This window comes from Mobula birostris, chromosome 21 (genome assembly GCF_030028105.1).
Source record: "Mobula birostris isolate sMobBir1 chromosome 21, sMobBir1.hap1, whole genome shotgun sequence".
NCBI classification, from domain to species: Eukaryota; Metazoa; Chordata; class Chondrichthyes; order Myliobatiformes; family Myliobatidae; genus Mobula; species Mobula birostris.
Window position 1 is genome coordinate 65,441,021 of NC_092390.1, and position 16,016 is coordinate 65,457,036.

A 16,016-nucleotide genomic window follows, 5' to 3' on the forward strand; every position below is an offset into this window, starting at 1 on the left:
GCTGGGGGGGGGGGGGGCGGCGGGTGTATGGCTTGTTTGTCCAGAATGTCCTGTTCCGTGCTGTTTCTCACAAATCCATTGTTAGAATGCAAGAGACTGTCATGCTCCTGCCAAACGGGCTTCCAGAGTTGTTGACGTAAATCGTACGTAAAAGATTTTCCTGATGAAATGGGAAGGCCACAAAATGTTGAAAAATTAAATAAAGGACAATAAAATCCAAAACTACATGGAAGCCTAGGTATAGTCTGGATTCGAATGACAAATTAACAGTTTAGCTGTGTTGCACTTGAATTCTTTTTTCCTCTGTTCATTTCCCAAATGATCTGTACATCTTTTGTCAATTTCAGCCTCTTTATTCATTTATATATTTCTCTTGACATTTTGCAGTTTTTCCAATGTAATACAGCAAAACTGAACGATGAACCTGCACAATGGTTAAAGACTATTCTACAAACCCTTCTCCATCTCAAACAGAAATAGCAGTCGCCAATAAAATCAAACCCGAGGCTTCATGCATAAATTAGAGGCGTGCATTTTAATATAATTTCTTGCCTGAAGAAGCAGCGATTTCAATATTACGGTGACATGGGAGCTCAAAATGTACAAAACACTGCTCTAATTTATCAGTTTGGTGCATATATTAGCCGGAATTGAGCAATGTTTCCCTCTAGAGGCATTTTCGGACAGCTAGTGACAATCAACATGTGTCACTGTAAACAGGGTCATAGGGGAGCCAAAATGTCTTCAAGGGATTATATTTTCACCTGACTTATTTATCATTTCTATGACAATGAAGAAAATGATAACAAAATGTATGTTTTATATTTAAAAAGCTTGGCTTGGAAATGCAGCTGAATTCTGACAATAGTCAGGCTCTCCTGCTTCCAAATTGTCTCAAGCATTTCCATCCAGATGCTATCTGCCGTAATGGGGGAGAAAGGATTAGTTGCTTTACAAAAAAGACACATGAACTCCCAAAATGCTTTACAGCAAATTAAATACTCTTGACAGCTACTGCTGTCGTGTTGAAAATTTAGCTAGCTAAGTTGAACATAACAATAACTATGTTTCAAAAATATTTCCTTAGCTGTAAAGTGCACTGGGATGTGCTGAAACGGGTGTTTGAGGGACCTTATAAATACATGTCTTGTTTTGCATATTTTATTATCATAATATTGTTTGAGTTTAATTTAATATTTGAATGGAGAAGTTAACTGATAAATGGGTTAAACTAATGATATTTGTTAATAATCATGTTACGCTTCTGCAGAGCGCTGGAAAACATTATTCTGAAATGATGAGATCTGAAAATAGTGTAAATGGCAGTGGAAAATATTGGCAGCATTTCTGATCCAGTAAAATACATTCAGAGAACTGAGTCCATGTCAAATAGATTTAGAAACATAATTTATTTTCTTGAAGCAAGAGACAATGAGTGTTGGAATCAGCTCACAGTTTAAAGGCATTGAACTGAGGATACCATTGCAATGAAGTCAGAAGACAACTATTGATGGAGATGGCCAAGAGCCTATGAAAATGTTCTTCAGTCCCTAATTAGAATCAGAATCAGTGGTAGTTATGACAAAAGGGCATGGGAAGGGTCTGTATTTTTGGATGCCGCCATCCCTTGCTGAAGATGTCCTTGTTGGTGGGGAGGGCTGTGCTCCTGATGGAGCTGGCTAAGTGTACAACCTTCTACAGCCTCTTGCGGTCCTAGGCATTGGAGCCTCTATACCAGGAGGTGATGGAACCAGACAGAATGCAATTAACCCACTTCAATAGCAATTTGCAAACACCTTTGATGACATATCAAATTTCCTCAAGCTCCTAATGAAGGAGAGCCACTGATATGACTTATTTGCGATTGCATCAATATATTGGGTCCATGATAGATTCTCCAAGGTTTTGACTCGCAGGAGCTTGAAGCCGCTCACCCTTACCACCTCTGATCCCTCAATGAGGACTGGTGTGTGTGTTCTGATTTCACTCTTCTGAAGTCCACAATCAATTCCTTGTGGACATTAAGTAGAACATAGAAAACCTACAGCACAATACAGGCCCTTCGGCCCACAAAGTTGTGCTGAACACGTCCCTACCTTAGAAATTACTAGGCTTTCCCATAGCTCTCTATTTTTCCAAGCTCCATGTACCTATCCAAAAGTCTCTTAAAAGACCCTATTGTGTGGGGTTGTTTGACACCACTCAACCAACCGTATTGTTTCAGTCCTGTATACCTCCTTGTCACCATCTGAACACTTATAAATGCTAAGGTCTGATAATCTGTCTCAGAATTGCCAAATTCAGGTTAAATATTCAATCTGAATTTACAAGCAGCTCCTAAATAACAATAAAATTGTAAAAAAAAATTTTGGTTAAATTGCTATACCTAATGTGGTGTGAGATCATTGCCATCAAAGAATCGCACGTCACTTACAATAAGTTCCTATGGTATCATTGATATGTTTCCAAGGTGTGCTACGGTTTTGGTAAGAACAATATTATATCATTATTTGTAAGATTCTTTAACGTTAAGGCAGATTAATAGTTAGACATGGACTAGATGGGCCAAAGGACCTGTTTCTGTGCTGTGGTGTTCTATGACTCTAATGTTGATATCACTCCCATATTAGAACCAAGGAGAGATGCTGGGCTGATTAATCTGCCGGGGTCTGTAAGATTGCACAAAAACAACAAAATAAGCAGGAATTTTACCTCCATTAGGACATATAATCGACACTATGCAGACATAGGAGATCTGAAGTAAACCTAAAAAAATCTGAGATCACGCAGGTTGGGCAACATCATTGGAAAGAGAAAAAGGATTAATGTTCCAGGACTGACAAGAATTTACCTGTTTTCTTCTTCCACTCTGCAAGATCTGCTGAGTGATTTCAACATTTTTTGCTTTCATTCATTAAGGATGACCTCTGATTCCAGTTGTAATGTGCTTCCTGATTTCTCAATATCACAGAGTTCCAACAGCCAAGAACAAGTGAAGTAATATAGATATTTGTCTTGGAAATACTGTCATTCTGCCTTGTTATATGAAGATTCCCCATGTTATGTGGTGGGGAAACAAAATGTGGTAGGATGGTGGTGTTAAATTCAAAAGTTGGTGTTTTCAGCGAAGCTGAACTGGTACGTTGTGCGACACATTATTGTAACGGGGGGACATAGACCAATCAGCAAGGAAACTGCTGTGTCTCACTGTGCCTGTATTGTTCCTGCAGCAGTGATCTGTACCAATCCTCATCCCCCCGCTTTTTCCACATTGTAAATGATGGAATTGATCTGAGGAATTACAGGAGGGATGTTAGAAAAGATCTGCCTCAGAGTCAATAGAAACAATCATCTGCATTTAGAATTTGGTCTTAATCACAGAGCATCAGCTCAGTCTGCTGCATAGTGAAAGCAACCTGGATTGAGACCAAAGCAATGGGTAAATTGTTATCACATTCTGCTGTTGATTAATATACACAGGAGTGGAACAGAGTGTGGCCTTTTGCTGCTGTAGCCCATCCACTTCAAGGTTTGATATGTTGTGTATTCAGAGAGATGCTCTTCTGCACACCACTGTTGTAATGCATGGTTGTTTGAGTTGCTGTCGCCTTCCTGTCAGCTTGAACCAGTCTGGCTGTTCTCCTCTGACCTCTCTCATTAACCAGTCTGGCCATTCTCCTCTGACCTCTCTCATTAACAAAGTGTTTTCACCCACAGAGCTGCTACTCACTGGATCTTTTTTTATTTTTTGCACCATTCTCTGTAAAAATTCTAGAGACTGTTGTGCGTGAAAATCCCAGGAGATTGGCAATTTCTGAGATACTCAAACCAACCCGTATGGCACCAACACTCATTCCACGGTCAAAGTCACTTAGGTCACATTTCTTCTCCTATTCTGATATTTGGTCTGAACACCAACTGATTCTCTTGACCATATTGGTAGAACCTCAGGAGGTGACGAGAGGGCGTACAGGAGTGAGATATGCCAACTAGTATAGTGGTGCCGCAGCAACAACCTGGCACTCAACATCAGTAAGACGAAAGAGCTGATTGGGTACTTCAGGAAGGGTAAGATGAAGGAACACATACCAATCCTCATAGAGGGATCAGAAGTGGAGAGAGTGAGCAGCTTCAAGTTCCTGGGTGTCAAGATCTCTGAGGATCTAACCTGGTCCCAACATATTGATGTAGTTATAAAGAAGGAAAGACAGTGACTATACTTTATTTGGAGTTTGAAGCGATTTGGCATGTCAACAAATATAGTTGTACCGTGCAGAGCATTCTGACAAGCTGCATCACTGTCTGGTATGGAGGCGCTACTGCACAGGACCTAAAGAAGCTGCAGAAGGTTGTAAATCTAGTCAGCTCCATCTTGGGCACTAGCCTACAAAGTACCCAGGACATTTTTAGGGAGCGGTGTCTCAGAAAGGCATGCTCTTTTCTCACTGCTACCATCAGGTAGGAGATGCAGAAGCCTGAAGGTACACACTCAGTGATTCAGGAACAGCTTCTTCCCTTCTGCCATCCGACTCCTGAATGGACTTTGAAGCTTTGGACACTACCTCACTTTTTAAATATATAGTATTTCTGTTTTTGCACATTTTTAAATAATCTATTCAATATATGTAATTAATTTACTTGTTTATTTATTATTATGTTTTATTTTATTTATTATTTATCTCTCTCTCTCTGCTAGATTATGTATTGCTTTGAACAGCTGCTGCCAAGTTAACAAATTTTACATCACATGCCGGTGATAATAAACCTGATTCTGATTCTGATGTCTGCATGCTTTCTATACATTGAATTGCAGCCACATGATTGGCTGATTAGATATTTACATTAATGTGCAAGTGGATCTAATAAAGTAGCCATGGAGTGTATGTCTAGTAGCACTGGTGGGTGTGATTAAAGCCTGAGAAAAGTTCCTACAGTAGGTAGATTGTGAAAGAGAATTTGGACATTAATAACTAATCATGTAACTCTTCAGATTTTATGCTTCAGCAGTAAATGACACATAAGTAACTTGCAGACAAAAGAAATATAATAGTTATTGACCTGAACTGAAGAAGTGATATAAAATTTTATAATGACAACTGTAATGTAAATTCAAGAAATTAAATAAATCTGAACTAAAAGTTTTTTCTCAGTAAGGGCAATCAAAAATGGTCTCATCTGATTTGCATGTCGTTTTAAAGAGGAAATGTACTGTATGTCCTTACCTGGTCTGTGTATGACTACAGAACTATCAGTCTTGCTGACACTTAACTGTGCTCTGAAGTTGCTTAGCAACCCCTGCAATACAGATGTACAAAAAGTGTTTTTGCCGATTTAAGGTACTTCTACAAAAAGAGTAGCTCACTGAATATATTGCAGTGAGTCATAGTTATGAATTTTCAGGTGGGTTAATTTTCAATCACTGTAAACCAATGAAAATAATAACAAAACACACTAAAATATGTTTAACTATTCCTAGAATATTCAGCTATAAATTTGCTTCCTATAAAGGTGAAGGAATGAGAATTGGGCAGTATCTATGGCATGGTGTTTACTGATTTTGATCCCTATCCAGCAAGCTTCTCTACAATTTACCCAAGTGACAGAATCTGACTTTGCACCATTCTTTCACTGAGACACTGTTGTCTCAAAAGTAAGGAATACAGTATAACTATTGGCAAATGTCAAATGCATGAATTACTAAATGACAATAAAAGAGGACTGCGTGTCTTCATAATCTAATATTTTCATGCCTCTGTCAGGATATTGACATTCTTTGGATTCTATACAGCAGGCTGCAAATTTTTGAAAATGTAATCAAAGATTGTAAAGAAAAGACTACAACAACTTGCTTTACTTTCTTTTCCTACATAAGGTCAATGCAATTCATCCATTTCAATTTATTCCATTTCCAATTCAAAAACAAACTGTGGTGATGCTCTGTCCTTTGGCTAACATACAGAGTCATCTGTATGCTAGCCAGCTTATTAAACAAAAAGTCATGAGGCTGTAAAGTAGCTAGTGCTGTTTGACATTAAAAATAGGAACATTTTGGATGTGCATAGCATGTCTGCTAATATCAGTATTTGAGAAGGACAGGCCAACATTTTTAAAGGCTGAAAATCATAGACTGTCCAAAATACAAAGAAATTGCTCTCAAGTTTATTTTTAAAAATTAATTTTAAATATTAAACAAAGACAACCTGCTTAAGATTCAAAGACCACCAAAGGCAGTGAACGGGGATGATCGCATCTTGACAACAATGAAATCGGTGAAATAAGAACACTGAGCATTTATGGTGTTATATTGAACTGTAACAGCAGCAATTCTGAGTTTAAAATATGATATGATATAGTCCCTGGATGTATGCTGGAGGGTGTCTGTAACTTATAGTGAAAAATTTCCTTGCAATATTGATTAAGAGCTGCATTTGTGTAAAATTATAATCTCTATTCAATCTCGCTAAATGTGGCTCAGTGCTTTAAAAATTGAGAATTACTGTTAATTAATCTTTGTACTATTGATTGAGAATTTTCTAAATGACCTATTAATTTTTTAATAATTCACTCTATAGCTATTCAGATTTTTCTCAATAAAAATTCACATGTACCGCATTCAGTTTTTTTTTCACTGCAGACAGCAAGGACTATTTTGTAGCAGTGGTATTACCTTTGACTTAATAAAAACATCACTGAACATTTTTATTAAAGAAGTTCATCTAATTTAAACTAGTCCAAATTAACATTAATCAAACGACCCTTCCTGCTCATGGTGAAGAAAGGCCGTTGGTAGGAAATATTATTTCTGTTTCTGTCTCCACAGTTGCTATCTGACTTGTTGAGCATTCACTGGTGTCATTCAGATTTGGAGTGTACATAGCATTTTGTTTAGGAGACCTCTGCCAGTGTTGGTTTCAGCCTAACCACTTGAGCTATGTGACAGATCTGAGTTAATCTTTCTGATACCCTGTACTTCTGTAGGGAGGAGTGTTTAATCTAACACTATCAGTAACTTTCTTTCACTTCGACCACAGGAGGAAGAAGCCAAAGGTCCATGAGCCAATCCTCATTCGGGCATCAATGGTGAAAAGGGTTAGGAACCTTAAATTCCTTAGTGTTATCAGAATCAGGTTTATTATCAGCGGCATGGTGAAATCCGTCAACTTCGCAGCAGCAGTTCAATGCAATACATGATAAAGAAGAGAGAAAAATAATAAATAAAATCAATTACAGTATACATAGATCAGAGGATCTGTCATGGGACCAGCAGGAAAGTGCCATCATAAAGGCACCTCTACTTTCTTTGAAGTTTGTATAGATTTGTCATGTTGATAAATTTCTATCGACGGACAATGGTGTATCCTAAGTGGTTGCATCGCAGCCTGGTGTAGAAACTCAAATGTCCAAGAATGAAAACGTTTACAGAAAGTGATGGATACAGCCCAGTCCATCATGAGCAAAACCCTCCCCACCCCTGAGCACATTTACAGGGACCCCTGCCATAAGAAAACGATAACCCTTATCATGAACCTCCACCATCCAGGCCAAGGTGATGGGAGAGCCTTCAGTCTGACTTCGCCAGGTTCACAAACAGTTCTTACTCCTGAACCAGCATGGATAACTTCAGTCACCTCAACCCTGAACCTTTGGCTTCTTCCTCCTGTGACCATCAAACTTTACAACTCCTCCCTTGGAGGGTCAGACACCCTGAGCCAATAGGCTGGTCCTGGACTTACTTCCTGGCATAATTTACATATTACTATTTAACTATTTATGGTTTTATTACTATTTAATTATTTATGGTGCAACTGTAATGAAAATCAATTTCCCCCGGGATCAATAAAGTATAACTATGACTGTGACTATGACTACAACTAAGACTGAACTGATTCCACAACTTAGATTCACCTTCAAGGACTCCACAGCTCATGTTCTCAGTATTATTTATTTTCTTCGTAATCGGCACGATTTGTCTTCTTTTGCACAATAGTTTTTGTCAGTCATTATTTATCTATATTTTATCATAAATTCTATTGTATTTCTTTTTTTCCTGTAAATGACCACAAGAAAATGAATCTCAAGTAGTACAGTATATAGAGACATATATGTACATACATTGATAATAAATTTACTTTGAACTTTGTACTGAAACACCTGTAATCAAAGGCTTACTCATTGAGAAACCATGTGTGTCACTAATTAGACCATCAGATAAGCGAGCAGAATTAGGCCATTTGGCCCATCGAGCCTGCTCCACCATTTCATCATGGCTGATTGAATTTTCCTCTCAGCCCAAATTTCATGCCTTCTCCCTGTATCCCTTCATAGCTTGACCAATCAAGAATCTATCAATCTCTGCCTTAAATATGCATAAAGTCACCCTCCACAGCTTCTTGTGGCAAAGAATTCCACAGTTTCGCCACTTTCTGGCTAAAGAAATTCCTCCTCATCTCCATTCCAAAAGGACACCCTTCTGTTCTGAGGCTGTGTCCTCTAGACTTAGACTCTCCCACCAGAGCAAATATCCTCTCCACATCCACTTTATCGAGGCCTTTCACCATTTGATAGGTTTCAATGAGGTCACCCCTCATTCTCCTGAATTCTAGTGAATACAGGCCCAAACCCATCAAACACTCTTCATATAACAAGGCATTCAATCCTGAAATCATTTTCATAAGCCTCCTTTGAACCCTCTCTAGTTTCAGCACATCCTTTTGGATAAAATCCAAAAATCTGAGATGGAAAGGAACTTGGGAGACCTTGTATAGAACAACCTAAAAGTTAACTTGCAGGTTGAGTCAGTGGTGAGGAAGGGAAATGCAATATTAGCATTCTTTTCAAGAGGTCTTGAGTATATTGATATGATGCTGAGTCTTTATAAAGCACTGGTGAGGCCTCACCTTGAGTATTGTGAATAGTTTTGGGGTCCTCATCTAAGAAAAGATGTGCTGGCATTGGAGAGGGTTCAGAGGAGGTTCACAAGGATGATTCCGTGAATGAAAGGGTTATCATATGAGGAGCGTTTGATGGCTTTGGGTCTGTACTTGCTGGAATTTAGAAGGACGAGGGGGTTTCATTGAAGCCTTTTGAATGTTGAAGGGCCTAGGCAGAGTAGATGTGGAAAGGATGTTTCCTATGGTGGGGGAATCTAGGACAAGTGGGCACAGCCTCAGGAGAGAGGGGCGTCCATTTAAAACAGAGATGTGGAGACATTTCTTTAGCCAGAGGGTGGTGAATTTGTGGAATTTGTTACCACAGGAAGCTGTGGAGGCCAGGTTGTTTGGTGTATTTAATGCAGAGATTGATAAATTCTTGATTGGACACAGCATCAAAGGTTACAGTGAGAAGGCTAGGGAATGGGATTGATGAGGGGAGAAAAGGATCAGCCATGATTGAATGGTGGAGCAGAGTCGATGGGCCAAACTCTGCTCCTGTTTGCTTTTGTATTCTAGTCCTCTTGAAATTAATACTAACATCACATTTGCTATGTTCACCACAGACTCGACCTGCAAATTAACCTTTAGGGAATCCTGCACAAGGACTCCCATTCCTTTGCATCTTAGTTTTTGTACTTTCTTTCCAATTGGAAAGTAGTCAACCCTTTAATTTTTTCTATCAAAGAACATGACTACACACTTCCTGACACCGTATTCCATCTGCCATTTCTTTGCCTATTCTCCTAATCTGTCTAAGTCCATCTGTAGCCCATCTACTTGCTCAAAACTACCTGCCCCTCCACTGATCTTCATATTGTCTGCAAACTTTGCAACAAAGCCAAATCATTGACATATAACTTAAAAAATCCCAACACAGACCCCTGTGGAACACAACTAGTCACTGGCAGCCAATCAGAAAAGTCTCCCTTTATTCCCACTCTTTGCCCCCTGCCAATCAGCTGGAGGCAACTAGTCACTGCCAATGCTAGGATCTTCCTGTAACCATGGGCTCATAGCTTGCAAGCAGTATTATGCGTGGCACTTTGTCAAACCTCCAGATAACATCATAGCCACAAAGCGCTCATCACAATTTATGATCAGTAAGTGTACTGTATGGATATAACATGTATATTTTCCACATTCAAAGTTATGGAATTAGCTTTGAATGTGCAGGGGGTTAGAAATATGAAGGGCCTCGGCCCGAAACGTCGACTGTACCTCTTCCTAGAGATGCTGCCTAGCATGCTGCATTCACCAGCATTTTTTATGTGTGTCGCTTGAATTTCCAGCATCTGCAGATTTCCTCGTGTTTGCGTTTTGAAATATGTCTATGTTGGAAACAAATTTAACCGCACAAATGGAGCATGTAGATATTTTTTTAGCTGAAGTCCCATGTAAAAGGTTGAGGCTTACCATCATGCTGCACAGGGTAAATAATGTGTGCACTTGGGGTGAAGAGTGCACCCCAAGCAATAGGATAAGACATGAGAGAATAGGACCAATCAAGTGTGACAGTGGAAAAGTGTGTATGGAACCGGAGGAGATAGCGGAGATACTCAACGAATACTTTGCTTCAGTATTAACTAAGGAAAAGGACCATGGCGATTGTAGGGATGACTTACAACAGACCGAAAAGTTTGAGCATATAGACAGTAAGAAAGAGGATGTGCTGGAGCTTTTGGAAAGCATCAAGTTGGATAAGTCACCAGAACCGGACGAGATATACCCCAGGTTGGTAAGTTGATGGCGAAGATCCTGAGAGGCAGAATTTATGAACATTTGGAGAGGCATAATATGATTAGGAATAGTCAGCATGGCTTTGTCAAAGGCAGGTCGTGCCTTACGAGCCTGATTGAATTTTTTGAGGATGTGACTAAACACATTGATGAAGGTAGAGCAGTAGATGTAGTGTATATGGATTTCAGCAAGGCATTTGATAAGGTACCCCATCGAAGGCTTATTGAGAAGGTAAGGAGGCATAAAATACAAGGGGACCTTACTTTGTGGATCCAGAATTGGCTTGCCCACAGAAGGCAAAGAGTGGTTGTAGACGGGTCATATTCTGCATGGAGGTCGGTGACCAGAGGTGTGCCTCAGCGATCTGTTCTGGGACCCCTTCTCTTCGTGATTTTTATAAATGACCTGGATGAGGAAGTGGAGGGATCAGTTAGTAAATTTTTCGATGACGAAAGGCTGGGGGTGTTCTGGATAGTATGAAGGGCTGTCAGAGGTTACAGCAGGATATTGATAGGATGCAAAACTGGGCTGAGAAGTGGCAGATGGAGTTCAACCCAGATAAGTGTGAGGTGGTTCATTTTGGTAGGTCAAGTATGATGGCAGAATATAGTATTAATGGTAAGACTCTTGGCAGAGTGGAAGATCAGAGGGATCTTGGGGTCCGTGTCCATAGGACACTCAAAGCTGCTGCGCTGGTTGACTGTGTTGTTAAGAAGGCCTATGGTGCATTGGCCTTCATTAACCATGGGATTAAGTTTAAGAGCCAACAGGTAACATTACAGCTACATAGAACCATGGTCAGACCCCACTTGGAGTACTGTGCTAAGTTCTGGTCACCTCACTACAGGAAGGATGTGGAAACTATAAAAAGGGTGCAGGGGAGATTTACAAGGATGTTGCCTGGATCGGGGAGCATGCCTTATGAGAACAGGGTGAGTGAACTTGACCTTTTCTCCTTGGAGCGGCCGAGGATGAGAGGTGACCTGATAGAGGTGTATAAGATGATGAGAGGCATTGATCGTGCGGATAACCAGAGGCTTTTCCCCAGGGCTGAAATGGCTAATATGAGAGGGCACAGTTTTAAGGTGTTTGGAAATAAGTGCAGAGGGGATGTCAGGGGTAAGTTTTTTTACACAGAGGACGGTGACTGCGCGAAATGGGCTGCCAGTGATGGTGGTGGAGGTGGATCCAATAGGGTCTTTTAAGAGACTCCTGGATAGATACATGGAGCTTAGAAACAATAGAGGGCTATGGGTAACCCTAGGTAATTTCTAAATTAAGGACATGTTCGGCATAGCTTTGTAGGCCGAAGGGCCTGTATTGTGCTGTAGGCTTTCTTTGTTTCTAAAAGTTGGTATGAAATTCTTGTTAACAACATGATTGGTTGCTGGAATTGACAGTCAACTCTTTGTACAATATGGGTGCTTCTCTTGGCAGTTCCTAATATGCTTAATTATGGCTTCAATTGGTATTACCAGTTTGTAATGATTAAACAAAAGCAACTTCATACTTTGTGCATTAGGTAGGCAAGGAAACACTGAATATCTACATTCTTCATCTATCCAGTGTGAAGGAATTATTGTGAAGCAGACTGTAGAGAGCAGCCATGTGAGTCAAGAGCCACTGAGGGGAAGTGTTTTAAAGAAATCCCCTTTAACAGCGAAAAGTACACATTTGTCAGAAAGCATGAGCATAGAAGAGCAAGCTCTAGTGAGCACAGTGACAATTACTCCAGTGAAAAAAAGTGACTTGATATTGTCAAGTGATGTCTATAGGTACAGGGGGGTGGACTTTAAAAGCATCACTTTAGAAACCTAAAATATGCATGGAAAATTTGCCTCACGGTGTAGAATTGGATGTCTTCACAGGGCTGGCATTACTCCAAACCCATGTTTTTGTGAATGTATAAAATGTGTTTAGTATCTGATTCACAATATTCTTCCGCTCCATCAGATAGAGCACCACTATTATTTTGAAGGAACTTCAAATTGATATCCTCAAACAAAAAGGCTCTGTAATTTAACCTTCTCTTCTTGCTAAAATGAAGCAAAGTATTATAGGTTCAGAACCAATGTGGTCGTTAGGGAATGATGAAGAGACTAAATATGTCCATTATTAAGTAATATAATATTCCTGATTGCTGTTATCTGATTTGAGAAAGAAGGTAATGTCTAAAGCAATAAATTAGAATGCTGAAGCAGGTATTCACAATTTACAAAGCCATTTGCAGAAAGTCTTCCGCTGTTTAGACAACCTGTCTTCTGTCCTATCACTTCATTGGTCAAAAGGGAGGGTGTGGTAAGTATTTTTTTCTCATTTGTATGCAGTGAGAATTTGTGGCACACTTCATGTGGAGGGGTTTTAAACTTAATAAAATTAAGCATTATTTTCAACATGACTATCGTTTTAGCACATGGTTAATGTGTAGGATTGTTACAAAATCAATTGCACTTCTCTAAATAGTGGACCCTATAGTCAGGGGGTCAGACAGGCGATTCTGTGGACGCAGGAATGAAACACGGATGGTAGTTTGCCTCACAGGTGCCAGGATCCGGGATGTTTCTGATCGCATCCACAATATCCTGAAGTGGGAAGGAGAACAGCCAGAGGTTGTGGTAAATATTGGTACCAACGACATAGGTAGGAAAAGGGAGGAGGTCCTGAAAGCAGACTACAGGGAGTTAGAAAAGAAGTTGAAAAGCAGGACCACAAAGGTAGTCATCTCAGGTTTACTGCCAGTGCCACGAGACAGTGAGTATAGGAATAGAGTGTGGTGGAGGATAAATGTGTGGCTGAGGGATTGGAGCAGGGGACAGGATTCAGATTTCTGGATCATTGGGACATCTTTTGGGGAAGGAGTGACCTGTACAAAAAGGACGGGTTGCACTTGAATCCCAGGGGGACCAATATCCTAGAGTGGAGGTTTGCTAAGGCTATTGGGGAGAGTTTAAACTAGAAGAGACAGAGGAAGAGACGGTTGGCTCACAAACACAGAAAATTTGGAGACAGTGCGAGAGGGAGGATAGGCAGATGATAGAGAAGGGACACACTCAGACCGATGGTTTGAGATGTGTCGATTTTAATACAAGGAGTATTGTGAACAAAGCTGATGAGCTTAGAGTGTGGATCAGTACTTGGAGCTATGATGTTGTAGCCATTACAGAGATTTGGATGGCTCAGGGGCAGGAATGGTTACTTCGAGTGCCAGGCTTTCGATGTTTCAGAAAGGACAGGGAGGGAGGCAAAAGAGGTGGGGGCGTGGCACAGCTGATCAGAGATAGAATCACAGCTGCAGAAAAGCAGGAAGTCATGGAGGAATTGTCTACGGATTCTGTGTGGATGGAAGTTAGGAACAGGAAGGGGTCAATAACTCTACTGGGTGTTTTTTATAGACCTCCCAATAGTAACAGGGACACCAAGGAGCAGATAGGGAGACAGATTCTGGAAAGGTGTAATAATAACAGAGTTGTCGTGGTGGGAGATTTTAATTTCCCAAATATCGATTGGCATGTCCCTAGAGCGAGGGGTTTAGATGGGGTGGAGTTTGTTAGGTGTGTTCAGGAAGGTTCCTTGACACATTATGTAGATAAGCCTACAAGGGGAGAGGCTGTACTTGATCTGGTATTGGGAAATGAACTTGGTCAGGTGTCAGATCTCTCAGTTGGAGAGCATTTTGGAGATAGTGATCACAATTCTATCTCCTTTACCAAAGCATTAGAGAGGGATAGGAACAGACAAGTTAGGAAAGCGTTTAATTGGATTAAGGGGAAATATGAAGCAATCAGGCAGGAACTTGGAAGCATAAATTGGGGACGGGAGAGTTTACGGAGGATTGGCGGGTTGAGGATATTGTTCCATTATTCGAGAAAGGGAGTAGAGATAGCCCAGGAAATTATAGACCAGTGAGTCTTACTTCAGTCGTTAGTAAGTTGATGGAAAAGATCCTGAGAGGCAGGATTTATGAACATTCGGAGAGGCATAATATGATTAGGAATAGTCAGCATGGCTTTGTCAAAGGCAGGTCGTGCCTTATGAGCCTGATTTAAATTTTTTGTGGATGTGACTAAACACATTGAGGGTAGAGCAGTAGATGTAGTGTATATAGATTTCAGCAAGGAACTTGACAAGGTACCCCATGCAAGACTGATGGAGAAATTAAGGCGGCATGGGATCCAAGGGGAAATTACTTTGTAGATCCAGAACTGGCTTGCACACAGAAGGCAAAAAGTGGTTGTAGACGGGTCATATTCTGCATGGAGGTCGGTCACAAGTGGTGTGCCTCAGGGATCTGTTCTCGGACCCCTTCTGTTTGTGATTTTTATAAATGACCTGGATGAAGAAGTGGAGGGATGGATTAGTAAATTTGCTGATGACACAAAGGTTGGAGGTGTTGTGGATAATGTGGAGGGCTGTCAGAGGTTACAGTGGGACATTGATAGGATGCAAAACTGGGCTGAGAAGTGGCAGATGGAGTTCAACCCAGATAAGTGTGAGCTGGTTTATTTCGGTAGGTCAAATATGATGACAGAATATAGTATTAATGGTAAGACTCTTGGCAGTGTAGAAGATCAGAGGGATCTTGGGGTCTGAGTCCATAGGACACTCAAAGCTGCTGCGCAGGTTGACTCTGTGGTTAAGAAAGCATACAGTGCATTGGCCTTCATCAATCGTGGGATTGAGTTAAGGAGCCAAGAGGTAATATTGCAGCTATATTGGACCCTGGTCAGACCCCACTTGGAATACTGTGCTCAGTTCTGGTCGCCTCACTACAGGAAGGATGTGGAACCATAGAAAGGGTGCAGAGAAGATTTACAAGGGTGTTGCCTGGATCGGGAGCATACCTCATGAGAATAGGTTGAGTGAACTGGGTCTTTTTTCCTTGGAGCGATGAAGGATGAGAGGTGACCTGATAGAGGTGTACAAGATAATGAGAGGCATTGATCGTGTGGATAGTCAGAGGCTTTTTCCCAGGGCTGAAATGGCTAGCACGAGAGGGCACAGTTTTAAAGTGCTTGGAAGTAGGTATAGAGGAGACATCAGAGGTAAGTTTTTTATGCAGAGAGTGGTGAGTGCGTGGAATGGGCTGCCGGTGACGGTGCTGGAGGTGGATACAATAGGATCTTTTAAGAGTCTCCTGGATGGCTACATGGAGCTTAGAAAAATGGAGGGCTATGGGTAAGTCTAGTAATTCCTAAGGTAAGGATATGTTCGGTACAGCTTTGTGGGCCAAAGGGCCTATATTGTGCATGTTTTTGTATATTGTGTATGATTTTTTATGTTCTGTGTTCTGAACCTTTTTGTTTCGTTTGAACTTATCTTTCTATTGTTGATATTTTCAACAGAGAA

General features: G+C 40.6%; 1 long non-coding RNA gene across 3 annotated transcripts in view; it reads left to right on the forward strand.

Moving 5' to 3' along the window:
• The window catches only part of LOC140185846 (uncharacterized), a 166,635-nt gene that overhangs the window by 134,259 nt on the left and 16,360 nt on the right, over positions 1–16,016 (forward strand). The window lies entirely within an intron of this gene.